The sequence below is a fragment of the Diadema antillarum genome, unplaced genomic scaffold (genome assembly GCF_040938485.1).
Source record: "Diadema antillarum isolate AM-2024a unplaced genomic scaffold, OU_Dant_1.0 seq00002246_RagTag, whole genome shotgun sequence".
In the NCBI taxonomy this organism is placed as follows: Eukaryota; Metazoa; Echinodermata; class Echinoidea; order Diadematoida; family Diadematidae; genus Diadema; species Diadema antillarum.
This window is the reverse complement of record NW_027272875.1, coordinates 45,953-59,332: the sequence shown is the minus strand read 5'-3', so window position 1 is coordinate 59,332 and position 13,380 is coordinate 45,953.

Genomic DNA, 13,380 nt, shown 5'->3' with positions numbered 1-13,380 from the left:
CAAAAGGGCAGAGGATTTTCCCATTAAGTTATGTCCATTGAAAGAGTGTCATAATGCTGTGCACTGGCTAAAAGCAAAGTAAATACAGTAAAAGTAATACCAAAGTGTTCAGAAGAAGATTGTTGCATGGGAAAGTTTGTAATAGATATGGACCAAAGTTTATGTTAATGTGTTGGTTGGAGACAGTCGGATCTGATTTACAAAATTTTGTCATCCATCATGTTGCTTTATTTTGTATTAAAATCAGATGAGTATTTTCAGTTACCACAATATTTCTTCAATGAAAAAAAAAATGAATGTAATGCTATTTGTTCAATAACAGTTGAGAGCGCTGTCAGTTCTTACATTCGCAGCATCTCATTTTTAGGATATGACACTAGAGTGTTACTCTCAGTCCCATACAGTTTAAATGGTGTCGAGGCAAAAACAGCTCTGTACTTGGGAGAAAATTAAAGAGAATTTACAGGTGTATGTGCAGTATCTTGTCAACACGGCCATGGACTGATTTTGATCTCTTTTGTTTTGTTTTTTTTGTTTTTACTTCTACTCTTTCAAAGCAATCTAAGAATTATTTTAATTGGTTATAACTACATAAGTGACTTAGTTGTGTCAACATTTCTGGGGAAAAAATAATTGTTTTATGAATTTTGCATCACTTGAAAGTTTATTCTGTCATGCACATTATTTTGATATACTGTAATGAAATAAACTTAAATCATAAATTCTATTTATTTCAGCAGGAAGCTTCACTGTTTGCATCAATTGTTAACTATGTTCTTTTCCAAAATAATTGAATGGATAGATTTCCATGTTGGACAACTTTGACACATTTAATTGAATGTAAAGGAAACCAATGAATTATACATTAAAAGGAAAAAATTGCCTTCATGGGAGTTTGAAACATGAGATGTATATTGTAGTAAATGATGGTGGAGCCTTTTTCTTGCATACACTGTATTAGCCATCCCAAATGACAAATGTCTCTTATACAGCCTACATGTATCTATAATAAACAGTTTACAATTCATATTCTTCAAATGTCCTTTTCAGATTGCCCTTACTACAGACCATTATTATTGTGGTGCTGTTCAACTGAGGATCGAAAAGGATCTAGAAATGGAGTAAAAAGGAATTGAATATAGGAGTATACTCTTGCTGTATACAGGCCTACCTTATCATGGTACCTAAAGCCAAATAGGGTCTTATTTGGCCAGCACGTTCCAGTGTTGACAAAATTATTAGAGCAAATGTTGTAAACCTTGGCTATCCTTTTAAGAAGGTATTCATGAAGGAGGATATCATAAAATAATACGGTAAGACTGTATCATATTAAGACTTCAGAAGGGGAACTTCCATTGTTAAATGTCTCTGATGACAAAAATCAGTCATGCTCTTTTGAAATGGATTGTTGCACGTCCAAAACTACTCCAGTACTTTAAAGTGATAGTATAGTTTTGGTTGCGACCTAACTTCAGGTTTCTAGCATTTTTTTTTTTTTTGTGAGATAATGAGAAACCTCTTACGAAATATGAAAGAGGATGTAATTCCAAGAGGAATTCAACATTTATTTGATGAAAATTGGTTTTGAAATGGCTGAGATATCCTAAACAGACCGATTCTAATAAAGTGTGGGACCCACCTTTTATTACGATCGCTTTGTTTTACATTGTTTTTTGATGTTTCAGTCATTCCAAACCCGATTTTCATCAAATAAACTTTGAATTCCTCTTAAAATGGTATGCTCTGTACTATTTCATAAGTATTTTCTTGGTATCTCGCAAAAAGTTAAAAGCCCAATCCTCATCTCCACCAATACTGTACCATCCTTTTAACTGCTGAGAAGAAACTGGACACATTAGCGCGTTATCTTGCCTAAAGTAATTAGCCATGCTCAATTTACAGCTCAAATATCCCCCAGGAGGAATGAATGTATGTGCAAAAATTCAGGGAAGTGGCAACCATGGCAACTCAACTGGTGAGCACATAATAAAATACAGATTCTGATCTTCCAACTAGTCATGAAAATTCCTATAATTAGGTAGAAATTTAATGAGCCTTATAAGCTCAGCTGACATTATGACTATGTAAATCTTGCATTACACCCTGTTTTTACAGACTGTAGGTTGTATTTTTTCCCAAATGGTATGACACTAAATGCCATGGTTTTCTCATATGAGCTGTAAATCTGTAGCTGAAGGTGACTGAATTTATATTTCAAGTTGTATTTCAGACATATCATATTGCATGCTGAGGTTTATTTTTTCTCACTGGGCCATGGTCTCGTGACAGTTGATATGAGGCAAGTGGGAATAGGTACTTTTTGGCTTCAAGGACTTGCCCTTGTGACAAGATTTGATAGGAAAATTAAACTCCGCTTAATGACTATTATGCTGCGTATTTCTCTCAAGCCCTTCCTTGCATGCTATGTTTTATGATCATTGTTATTATAAACTTATCCCTGAGCCTTATCACATCAATCATTAATCAATCCTTTAATGAGACGGTGCAACAGAACAAGGTTCTCCTTTTTCTTTACTTATGTGTTCTAAAACCAAGAATGCCATTAAAGTTTAGGGATGGCATCAGCTGGTCTAAACTCTCAAGCAGTCATCTAGATATCTTCCAAGTTTTGTAACTGCAAATGGTATTATGAAGAGGTTGTGGATTGAGTGGTCTATTTTGGCAGAAAACTGAATTCTGACATTAGAGGGAGTGTCTCTGGGATCACAAACTGGAGATTGTGAGTTCAAACCCTGCCTTTGAAAAGGCATACTGTACTTCCTTGTGCAAGATGTTCAATCCACAAAAGCTCTCATTACACCAGGTGTGGTGTAGAAAAATGGACCCAGCAATACTTGGGTTAATAATGATGGTTTGGCTCACTGAAAGAATAGAGCTCATTATAAATTGCAGTGGCTTCTCTTAGCAAATCAGGCCATATTATCGTTCACTGTAACATTTCTGACCATAACAGCTAATATTGTGATACGTTTCGACTCAAGTCACATGGAGAGGCAACAGGACCACTTGCTGTCTTAAATCCATAATTTACCATTCGCAGATGAAACAAAACCCAGCATTAGTGCTTTAAAATAGTTCTGAAATGTGAGTTAGGGATAGAAACAACCACTGTAAATATTTGAATACGTATAATCGATGGTAAGTGTTGTTAAATACACGAAATGTGAACAATAGTCATAATAAAGATGTTTCCAGACTAAACCATCTACAGTTACGGTTTATTGAGAAAAACACTGATATCTCCCTATATTTTAGGCTTTATTGTGAACATTTTGTATGGGAGGGTGTTTTGTGGTACAACAGAACTACACATATGCATGAAAGGCAATATCTTGAACATTTTTTACATCACTGCTCCCAAAGGTAAATGGATTTTTAACTGCTACAATGCCATGGAAAATAAGGCTACTTTCTTTAAACACTACAGGGTCACTCCACTGATAGAGATAGCCTATGTATCACTGGCCAATCAAACCTACCAACTAATAATATTTGCTAGAAGAGGTCAGTGACTGCATGTCCACAGAGAATTTAATGGCCAATATGATATCTATTCTTTTTAGGGGAAAAAAGTTTTTATGGATCAAAGTGCCCTGACTGTCCAGTGCACTGCCATCCTGATGGTGATTAGAGACACACTTTACCTGAGGCTTATCTTTCTCTCTTATGACCCTTTGGTTAATGGCATGCATCAGCAGGACAGAAGTCATACTCAATAATTATTGAGTTTCGATCAGTTTATCTAGAGCTTCGATCAGTTTATCTAGAGCTACAAACATTCACATCAAGTCAGTGATACATGTAAATGTGGGAACATAGTGTGTCAGTTTACAAAATTGCAACAGGTTTATGCATTGAATGTTACATGTAGCAGGGACTGAAATAAAGCAAAGCTTGATGAACAAGGTCCCGAAGTATGGAGATACTGTATATTTGAGGCATGAAACTTTTGTGGCTTGAAACTTTCGCGAATTGCCTCTGGCATTGAGTGCACCGTTTAGATGAAAACATATGTGCGTATTTTACTTTGATGAATCTTGCTCCTCATGAAATTTGTGGAAGTTTCATGCATGCAAAAATGTCTAGTTTTACAGTATTTAGGCCCTAAATGAAAGTGGATATATTTCAGAAGGCAGAGCTGGAAAGAAAAAGAAAAATGGGAAGTGGGGGAGGATGAAGATCAAATTAGGAGGTGAGAGAGAGATCAGTGAAAGTTAGCATTGTGCAGTAGCAAGGAAAACTACAGGGAGGTGAGCAGGAATTATATTTTCACGTGGAGTGAAACTAACCCCCTATTCAGACGCATGCCATTTTATATATATATATATATGTATAAAGAATCATCGTATAGCCGACAGACCATTCAGACTCTAATTTCGACCGTTCTGGGAAACGTCGTATAGATGTGCAGTTTCCCACTGCGCATGCTGCTATAGTCATGAGTGACAGCTGTGGGGTCACCTTTCGTGCGCGCTCCCATTAAGCCCCACCCAGTTATACCGTTCTATGGTCGCCATACGTTCAGACGCACACGGAATGCTGACTCATTATCGAGTTCTAGTTCGAAACGATGCTCTGACTGTCGTTTCGCTATACGTTGTTTCGTTATATATCGTTAAGTTAGCGTTCAGACGTATAAATTCATCGTATAGCTATACCGTTCTAGTATAATTTTTTTTTTGCGTCTGAATGCCCTGTAAGTCTACACCTACCGCTTGAGCAAGATAGAAAGGGTGGTCTTTATTCACAGGTGGTATTATTATAAACAGGTGTATTCACTTACCACTTGTTTTTAAAGGGACACCAATGCAGTGGTCTCACAGACGAATGGTGGCCAAGCTATGTTTGACCGTGTTTTAATAGATTTGCTGTTTATACCGATATGCATCAATTGAGATTGTATCCCCAAATTCTCCCTGGCAAATTTTCCCCATGAGTGTCTTTATTCTGCATGGAACTAAAAGCAAGGAACCATTCAAAGCTCAATTAGTTAAAAGCAATTTTCTATTCCTGCCAAAGAAAGAGAGAGACAGTATGAACAATACTTGTATTTTTCTCTGATGCCCTGGGCAAGTTTGACCTGGACATGCTTGAAAACTTTTTGAATTGCCAGGCCCAAGGACAAAAACACAAAACAAAAACACACACACAAAAAATTGATGGAAATTATTTCTTGTTTTATACACCACAATTTTCAATCCCATGACAACTCTGTTGTAATCAACTCTCTGGCTGATTTCCCCAAGAGAGTCGTACGATTTGTGTGCATGCAGCAAGGAACTGTTCTGAGCTAGTACCAGGTAGTCATTTTTGATATATAAAATCAAATTGGAAGGTAGTAGTAATTCTCTCTGATCCTGGACAAATTTGACCTGGACGTGCCCAAAAAGTTGTAGAATCGGTAACGGAGGTAAAGAAAGTAAAGACAAGGATGTTTTTGAACAGCGCTGTTTTCAGGCCAGGCATGCAAGGGTTATGTTTAAGAAAGTAATTTCCCTATTGTCATGGCAACCAAGTATAAATATTGGGCAACTGTAGAATAGAATAGAATAGAATAGAATAGAATAGAATAGAATAGAATAGAATAGAATAGAATAGAATAGAATAGAATAGAATAGAATAGAATAGAATAGAATAGAATAGAATAGAATAGAATAGAATAGAATAGAATTTGTAATGGAAAAATCCTCAGATGTGCAAATCAGACAGTTATGAATATTTGTCCACTTAAATTTGAATTTCCTTTCTTGTTTTTTCGCTGACATCTGCATTATTTGTTGCATGAAACAACCAAATAGGAAGAAATATGCTTGTTTAACAAAGTTTCATTTTATTTGGTGGCACATTCAGCCCCCCTCCCCCCCAGAAAAAAAACAACAATCTTTTCCTCTTAAACTGTTTTGCGATTATAGAAACATAATGTTCCCAGTTGCGAAGGCCTGAGCAGCTGATGTAAATTGTTTGAACTAGAATGCACTTTATCCTGGAGTATGTGCAGTTTTGCATGTGAAAACTTATGAAATGCGTACATCTCTATGCAGACTGTTGATGGAAATGAAAAATCATTTATAGGTTTATGACATCCATAAAATTTGTTGAAAGATACTCTACAAGTGTGTGTCATTCTTCACAACAGAAGCAGAATTCTGTTGAGTTGTTTTTGTTGGGGCAATTTAGCATGAGAGGTATTTGCTAATAGGTGAAATTTGATAGCTTGAGATATACAGTATGTAATTGTTATATTGATTATGATATGAAAGCAGAAAATGAGGTTGAGTATACGGATACATTGATTGAAGTCTAGTTTACTATTCATAAAAAAAGAAATCATGTCATTCATCCTTTATGATGTTTGTATGTTTGATGCCCTCTTATGCAATCTCTTACCTGTATCAGCTTCCTTTTGAGATAACTTTAATTGTGTCTTTTTTTTCCGGGGAGAGGGGAGTTGCAGAATACAGTTTGTAATGAGAGGTGCAAGTTTAAAAAGGAAGAATCAAATGTATTTAAGATGTGTCTCTTTGGTAATAGAAGTGGAATTGAATTTTAAAAAAGTGTCTGCAAATGTACTAGTATCATGTGATTTATTGTACTACAAGCAGAGAGGCATAAATTGAACAGAAACTAATACAAGAAAATACAATAACTGATATAGCTTGCAAGGAATGTGAACGTGAAAAGTCGCTGACATGAACATCAGATTATGTTGGAATGGTATGTAAAAACTGTACACATGGAAGTCTTAGGAGTGGCAAGAAGGGAATGGAGATTACCCTGAAGTGAAGGATCAATACGCATGGGCACTTTAATACTATGCAAGCTTTTTAACCCCAGTGAATTCATTAGTAATGAATCATCTAAGATTAACTCTATCACCATAGTCACAGGTAAAAATGCTTTAATTCTGGCCATGAATGAGATTTGTCTTTAGGTGGCATTCAACATCTCCTCTTTTTTTTGAGGGGGGATGGTTAGAAGATTTTGAAATCAGAAAAAAAAAGTAAAGGAAAAATTCAAACTTTGTCTCTAAATATCAGATAGAAAAGTTAGTTAAAACCTCAAATTTTGTCTCTTTTATCCCATCAGAGTAACTAGCTGTCACTCAATGAAGCATTTGACATGGTGGCAGGATTGGTTGTCGTTTTGTACTCGCACACCTCTCTAAAAACTGACTTTGAAAAGCCAAATCGGTGGGGGTGGCTTGTAAAGTCTTGCCAGTATAAACCCCTCAAATCAATCCCAACCATTGTTGGGTGGGAGAGGGGATTGTTTGGGTGAACTCGCGCAGAACAGTGTTGCGAACGAGCATGCAGCTCTCATGCTGAGAGAGGGGAAAAAATAATCCTCGGTGAGACTAGAGTGTACATAACTGTCTTGTTTGCACCAGCTTGCAGTCATTCTAGCTGCTCGCGCTGCGGAATACGCAACTGCAGTCGGTGCGTGGATCATTGTACTTTGGCGTTATTATCTCCTGTGTTGTTGGGCATTGTTGCTATCAAGGAGCATTAGCGATTGTGCCCCATTTTCAGTCTGAGGATCCGTTTGTGTGGACATTGTATTTGTGGTCGGACTAGATCCTCTTCTCCTGACTGTACATTATTGGGATATTCTTTCAACCTGTCGATACTGGGCTTTCATCATTCTTGTGCCGTGTTTCAGAGGTAAGCTGTTGTGTTAATGATATGTTTAATAATTTATATGTTTCATCCATTACAGTTATAGTGTGTGTGCTCAGAAGTTGCAGTTTGATGATTAACTGTAATCTGGCTAGTGGAGGCTGACTTTACTGGTTTTATGAGTGCTGTGAATTGGCAGTCATGTTTTTAAGCAAGAATAATATGCCAGCTGTGAAGGAGGAGTTTATCATTCAAATCTTGATAATGAGGGGGTTAAAAAAAAGTCTCCTCACAATTTTCTGTTGTCGAATATCTGGCTTAGGAAACCACAGCTTGTGTATTATAGATTAGCCTCAAGATTTGAATGTGAGAAAAAGGAAATCGATATTTGATGTACTATGTTGTCTGTACATATATTTACTTTGTCCATTATGCAAAATAATTCAGTCTATTTTTTTTTAAAACTCATTAAGCGTTTTTTTTATCTTGAAATCTATAAAATAATGCACTGTTTTATGATGCGTAGCAATGATGAAGATTAATTTGTATCTTTGCTTTGGTGTCACTTCAGAAATATAATTTTACTCACTTGAATCATATCTAATAATTTTCACTTCTTGCATGCTGTATCCATGACTCCAAGAAAAACAGCCATGCGAAATGTAGTACTTCACAGATAGTAACCTGATTTTTTTATTTATTTTTTATTTGATTTTTAGGTATGATGTCTAGGATCTGATTTTTTAGATGATTCTAAAAGAAATATGGTATTGTAATCTTCCAACAAGAAGTAACAGCCCATGGATTTCATTCTGTAATTGCAATTTTGATTGGAAAGTTGATTATGCAAAACCTACTTGTATGAGAATATGCAAGTATTATCCTGTAAGGGTGTGAGTAACAGATATATTTCTAATGCCCTTCTAGCATATGAAAACCAGTGGACACTGCATATTAGCCAGTGTAGAATGGAATGCATTTTAGAACTGATAGTTTGGATGTATGTTTCCAGTGGATTCCTAGAAAGCATTTGGTTTATATGACAAAATGATAATGATAATGATAATGAATAACATTTATATAGCGCTTAATACTGATGTTTCTAAGCGCAAAAAATGAATGCAATACACTGTTGCAAAGTATCTTTTGAATGCAACAATCCAGACATCTTCAGATAAGAAGGAAACTGGATTGGGACTTGCAAACATGACCGTAATTTGTTCAAAATCCTCTGTTTTCCAATTTGTTCAAAAATCCTCTGTTTTCCAATTTGTCACAGTGTTGCTTATTGTGATTTCTGCGTAGAATCTACACTTATTGCAAAACCTGTGCATACATACTCTTTCTCTCAGGGGATTATTTTTACCAAATCTTGTAGAAGATCAAATGGATTCATGAAAAATGGTGTGCTTACAAAATTCATCTAATGCCATCAATTTTCAGATATCAAGAATGGAGCCAGTAGGGAAAAGTGACAGTATCGTTCTTTGTTTCTCGTTAGAAAAATTAACGTTTTGGGGGTCAATAATTTGTTGGTGTGGCACCCAGCACGATCTGGGGTGTGGCTTGCAATGGCTTTGGGCTTTATGAAATACAAACCGTCCCGATTGGGATGTAGCCTGTATGCAATCAATCAACTGCCAAGTGTCTGAATATGGGAGCATTCATCACCAAAACCGCCACAAAGTCAAACCAATTTGAAGTCACTCCATCAAACTGTGACCTTGAGCTCGGTACTGATGCTTCCATGCCATAATATAATCATTTTTTTTTTCAAGGCGGATGGAAGCTCATTGGTATTCATGGCCATAGATAGGGGAGCGTTTCAATTGACAGAAGAGTTACCTCATTCTACAATTTGAGAGTTCATACAATTCAGTGTGAGATCAAATGTCAGATAAAGCACCAAGATTATGATTCTGCCCAGTTGTTGCGAGTAGAAAATATTTAGTCAGTAACTTTCCATACCTGCAGTGTATGCTGTGCTGTTATGTGATGATAGGAAGATCCAATTACTTTTAGCAAAAAGTCATCACTTTTTATTTTACTCATATATGATTACCAGTTTGTACCTGTCACTGATTATTATCATTCATTATGCTATAAGCCTGGGATTTTTGTCTTTGGAAGCCATGGCCATCCATACTTGTTTGTAATCTCTGTTTAAAAAAAAAAAATGAAACAATACCCTTGAAAATCATGGGTATTCTGCATGGCGACAGTTATCCTGGTGTTTTTATGGTTTTACGTGACAGTCATTCCCTGAGAAATGGGTAAACTCTGGATCCTCCCATGGGTGGAGATACAGTTGATTGACTTGCTTGTTTGCAGTCATAATTGGCCATTCTATTCTGGTTTTTTAAAGGCTTACAAAGAATAATAGAGGATGGAATTACATTTGTTTTCCAGTCCCAGAATATTATTACCTACTTTGTTTACCGTCAACTTCTATGTCTCCAAGATTATTCCACATTTGAAGGCTGAAATTACTCTCTTGTGCAATGAAACATCCATTGAATAACCAATACAATCCAGTCTTTTTTTTTTTAGATTGCCCTAGCCTCATTCATTTTTATTTGCTTGACTCCCCCCCCCCCCCCCCCCCCGATCTTCGTGTTATCTGTTTCTGTCAAATAGGCTACATTGTAGTGTCATTGCACTTGATGAGCTTTACAGAAAAATATGAGGCATTGGATTTATATTCTGTGGATTATTCTTTGTGACTTGAAAATAGCAGGACTTTGGCTGTTGTTGTGAGAATACTAATGTTTGAATAATTATGTGGCTTATTTTCTGCTGTAGTGTTAAGTACATGATCTTGCTCTCATTAGCAGTTGGAATTATACATAATCTATTGCTTATGCATGTATGCATGCATGTAGTGGATTAAATCTTCCTGCATGCATAAGATGACAAAAGGGAATCCTTCATGATTTGTTGATGAAATGAAAGAGAGAGAGATACAAAGAGCAAGAGGGAGAAGAGAGAGAGAGAGAGAGAATTACCAGTCCTCCAGGGCCTGACTCATGTGGCCGGTTACCATAGCAACACTCCCAGCTCCAAGCGATTCAGTCTCCACTGATGCCAACATGACACCTTTGAACTTTCAAGAAGACACCACGGCTGCCGCCGGATGGCAGATAATTTTTGATAAAGCCTCTTTTTTTCTTTCACCTGTTCAGGAATTTGAGCCGAAAAATTACATGTAACAGGAGGACAGATTTTGAGTTGTCTTTTTTGAATATATATGCACCTTTCAACATGGTGATGGGTCAGGTGATTTGTCACCTGACCATATGGATCATCAAAGATGGCATATTCACAAGAAATTTTGTTACTCAGTTGCCTTGCTAAATGGGTACTGCTGTGTACAGTTTGTGATTGTAGATAAGAAATGTAGCAATACTGCGATGAATTTGTTTCAACATTTTTAAACACATTTCTTAGTGTGTGAGTATGTGTGTGTGTGTGTGAATTGTAAGTATATGTGGAGCTTTGTAATTGAGCAGTTAATTGAGCGCTGAGCACAACTCACAACCTTGGCGAGTGAAATTCCCTAAAGGTTAGTGCTGACAGTGATACTGCATTTTAAATTCACTCAAGCTGTTACATATGACAGTCTGCTCCGTGGGAATACATCAATATCGTTTGCATAGATTACCAATGTTATTCATCATATTTTGTTTTGCATTTTAAGAACCTATTCAGTGAGAGTATTATAGATGTAAAAGTGTGAAATTGTCCACATTCCTCATTCAAAGTCACTAATGTGTGATGTAGATTTTATTTTTTATGTCTAGTGTTTGTAGGTGTGTCTATGTGTGTGCATGTGTGTGTGCATATTGCATGTATGCTGTGTTTGTGTGTATGAACATTTTTGCCTGTGCATGAAAGTAATTAAGAGGCGTAGGGTATGGTAGGGTGATATGTTTAGAAATATGGATTTTGTAATTATCAATTGAATACTCCTGTACTGCATGCCTCTCTTTATGTGTTCTTTGCATGTATCCATTTTGTGTGATTTGGCAGCATCATGAACAAGGATTAAGTTGATCAAGATAAATCATGGTTGCAAGTCTTTACATAAATCTTTACTTGCATGCATCTGCTTAAGTTCTTTCGTTGAATACAACAAATTTATGTGATCAAGCAGCATTAATGATAGGGATATCATTTCTCTTTTGCATACTTATTGTTTTTAGTTAATATGATTTTGATATCATCGAATGAAGCTCGAATAGAGAATGCAGCTGTACTAAAAAAAAAAAAATATGAGTGTGCATGTTAGTAGGCTATATACTCAGCGCATGATTGTGATGTGTATAGGTATTGCGAGTTTCACCAAATTTTCCCCAGAGCTCCGCCATGTTCGCGGAGCTGTACTTGCAGAAGTGTAACTTGGCGTGGTTGGAATTCAAGTCTGAGCAAACATGACATTCGGTCTGCATCCACCAATAATCTGCCTTCCCCACCCCGCTCGATTCCGGTACTCAATCATACTGTCATACCCACCTACCCCCTTCTCTCTCTCTCTTCCTTCCGCTACGATACTCCACATCTCAACATTCGCTCCTTTTGCTCCTCTTATTTACATGTTAAACATTAACGGCTACAATGCAGGTTTGGTGCAGCATATAATGTGTGTTTTGACAGACACTGGAAAAAAAAAAAGATTTTGAATCTTAAGTTTTCATTGTAAACTGTAATTTATTGATGGAATTTGAAGACAACACACATGGAAACAGTTAAAAAAGGAAAGAAAAGAAAACAAATTGATGGTCATGTATTTCTTGTATGTGGTTACCAGCTGGTATCTCAGTACATGTCAGTGGAAGATGTCTCTCATATCTCAAGAAATGAATTTGTCCAAACCTTTTCGCACTTTTCAAAGTATCATCTTCATTAACCAATTGATTTTTAACAGTTATAAAGAAGTTGCTTTGTATTGCAATAATGTTTTTCCAGAACTATGTTGGCTGTAAAAAGCATCATAACCTTTGCCCACTTCAAATATTTGATGTTTTTGTAAGCTCTGTCTCGTTCAGATCATGATAGAAACTTCCATCAACTGATTTCCCCTTTTCTCATCATATTTGCACGTTAATGTTCAAAACACCACCCCCTTTTGTCCTCCCCTCACCCTTCTCTTCTCCCCCTTCTCTGTCATCCCTTCTTTCTTTCTTTCTGTCATCATTTACATTTAGGCTTATTCACACTTGGCAAAATTCTGCAGTATCTCACAATGTGAACACAATACACCACAAAATAACGTAGTAATTCAAACTTTATTCAAAATCTGCATGCAAGCTTTGAGTGTGAATGTTTTCATGAAATACCACCTACCACAATGAGATATGCTGAAATACTGTGGTACATGTATCTGTTTCCATGGTATTTTGCCAGTTAGAACAATGACAGCAAATTACCATGCCATTTAACCCATTGAAGGCTAGACCTGAGTATCCTCAGGCTGGGGTAAATAGGAAATGAGTGTTGTAGAAAAATCAGTCCGTCTTCAACAGGTTAATACCACAGTAAATTCTACTGTGAATGGACCTCTTGTGAACTCTTTCCTACCAAGATCTAGATGATGTGGTAACACCACTCAACATGTTTTTCCAGCTAGCTTTATAATCTGTTTGCCCCCTGAATGTTCAAAGGCACTGTTACCATCCTGCCTGATTGTTTATAATCTGTGTTTGTTCTGCTCAGTCTCGCTGTGTGCTCAAATGGACCCACTTTT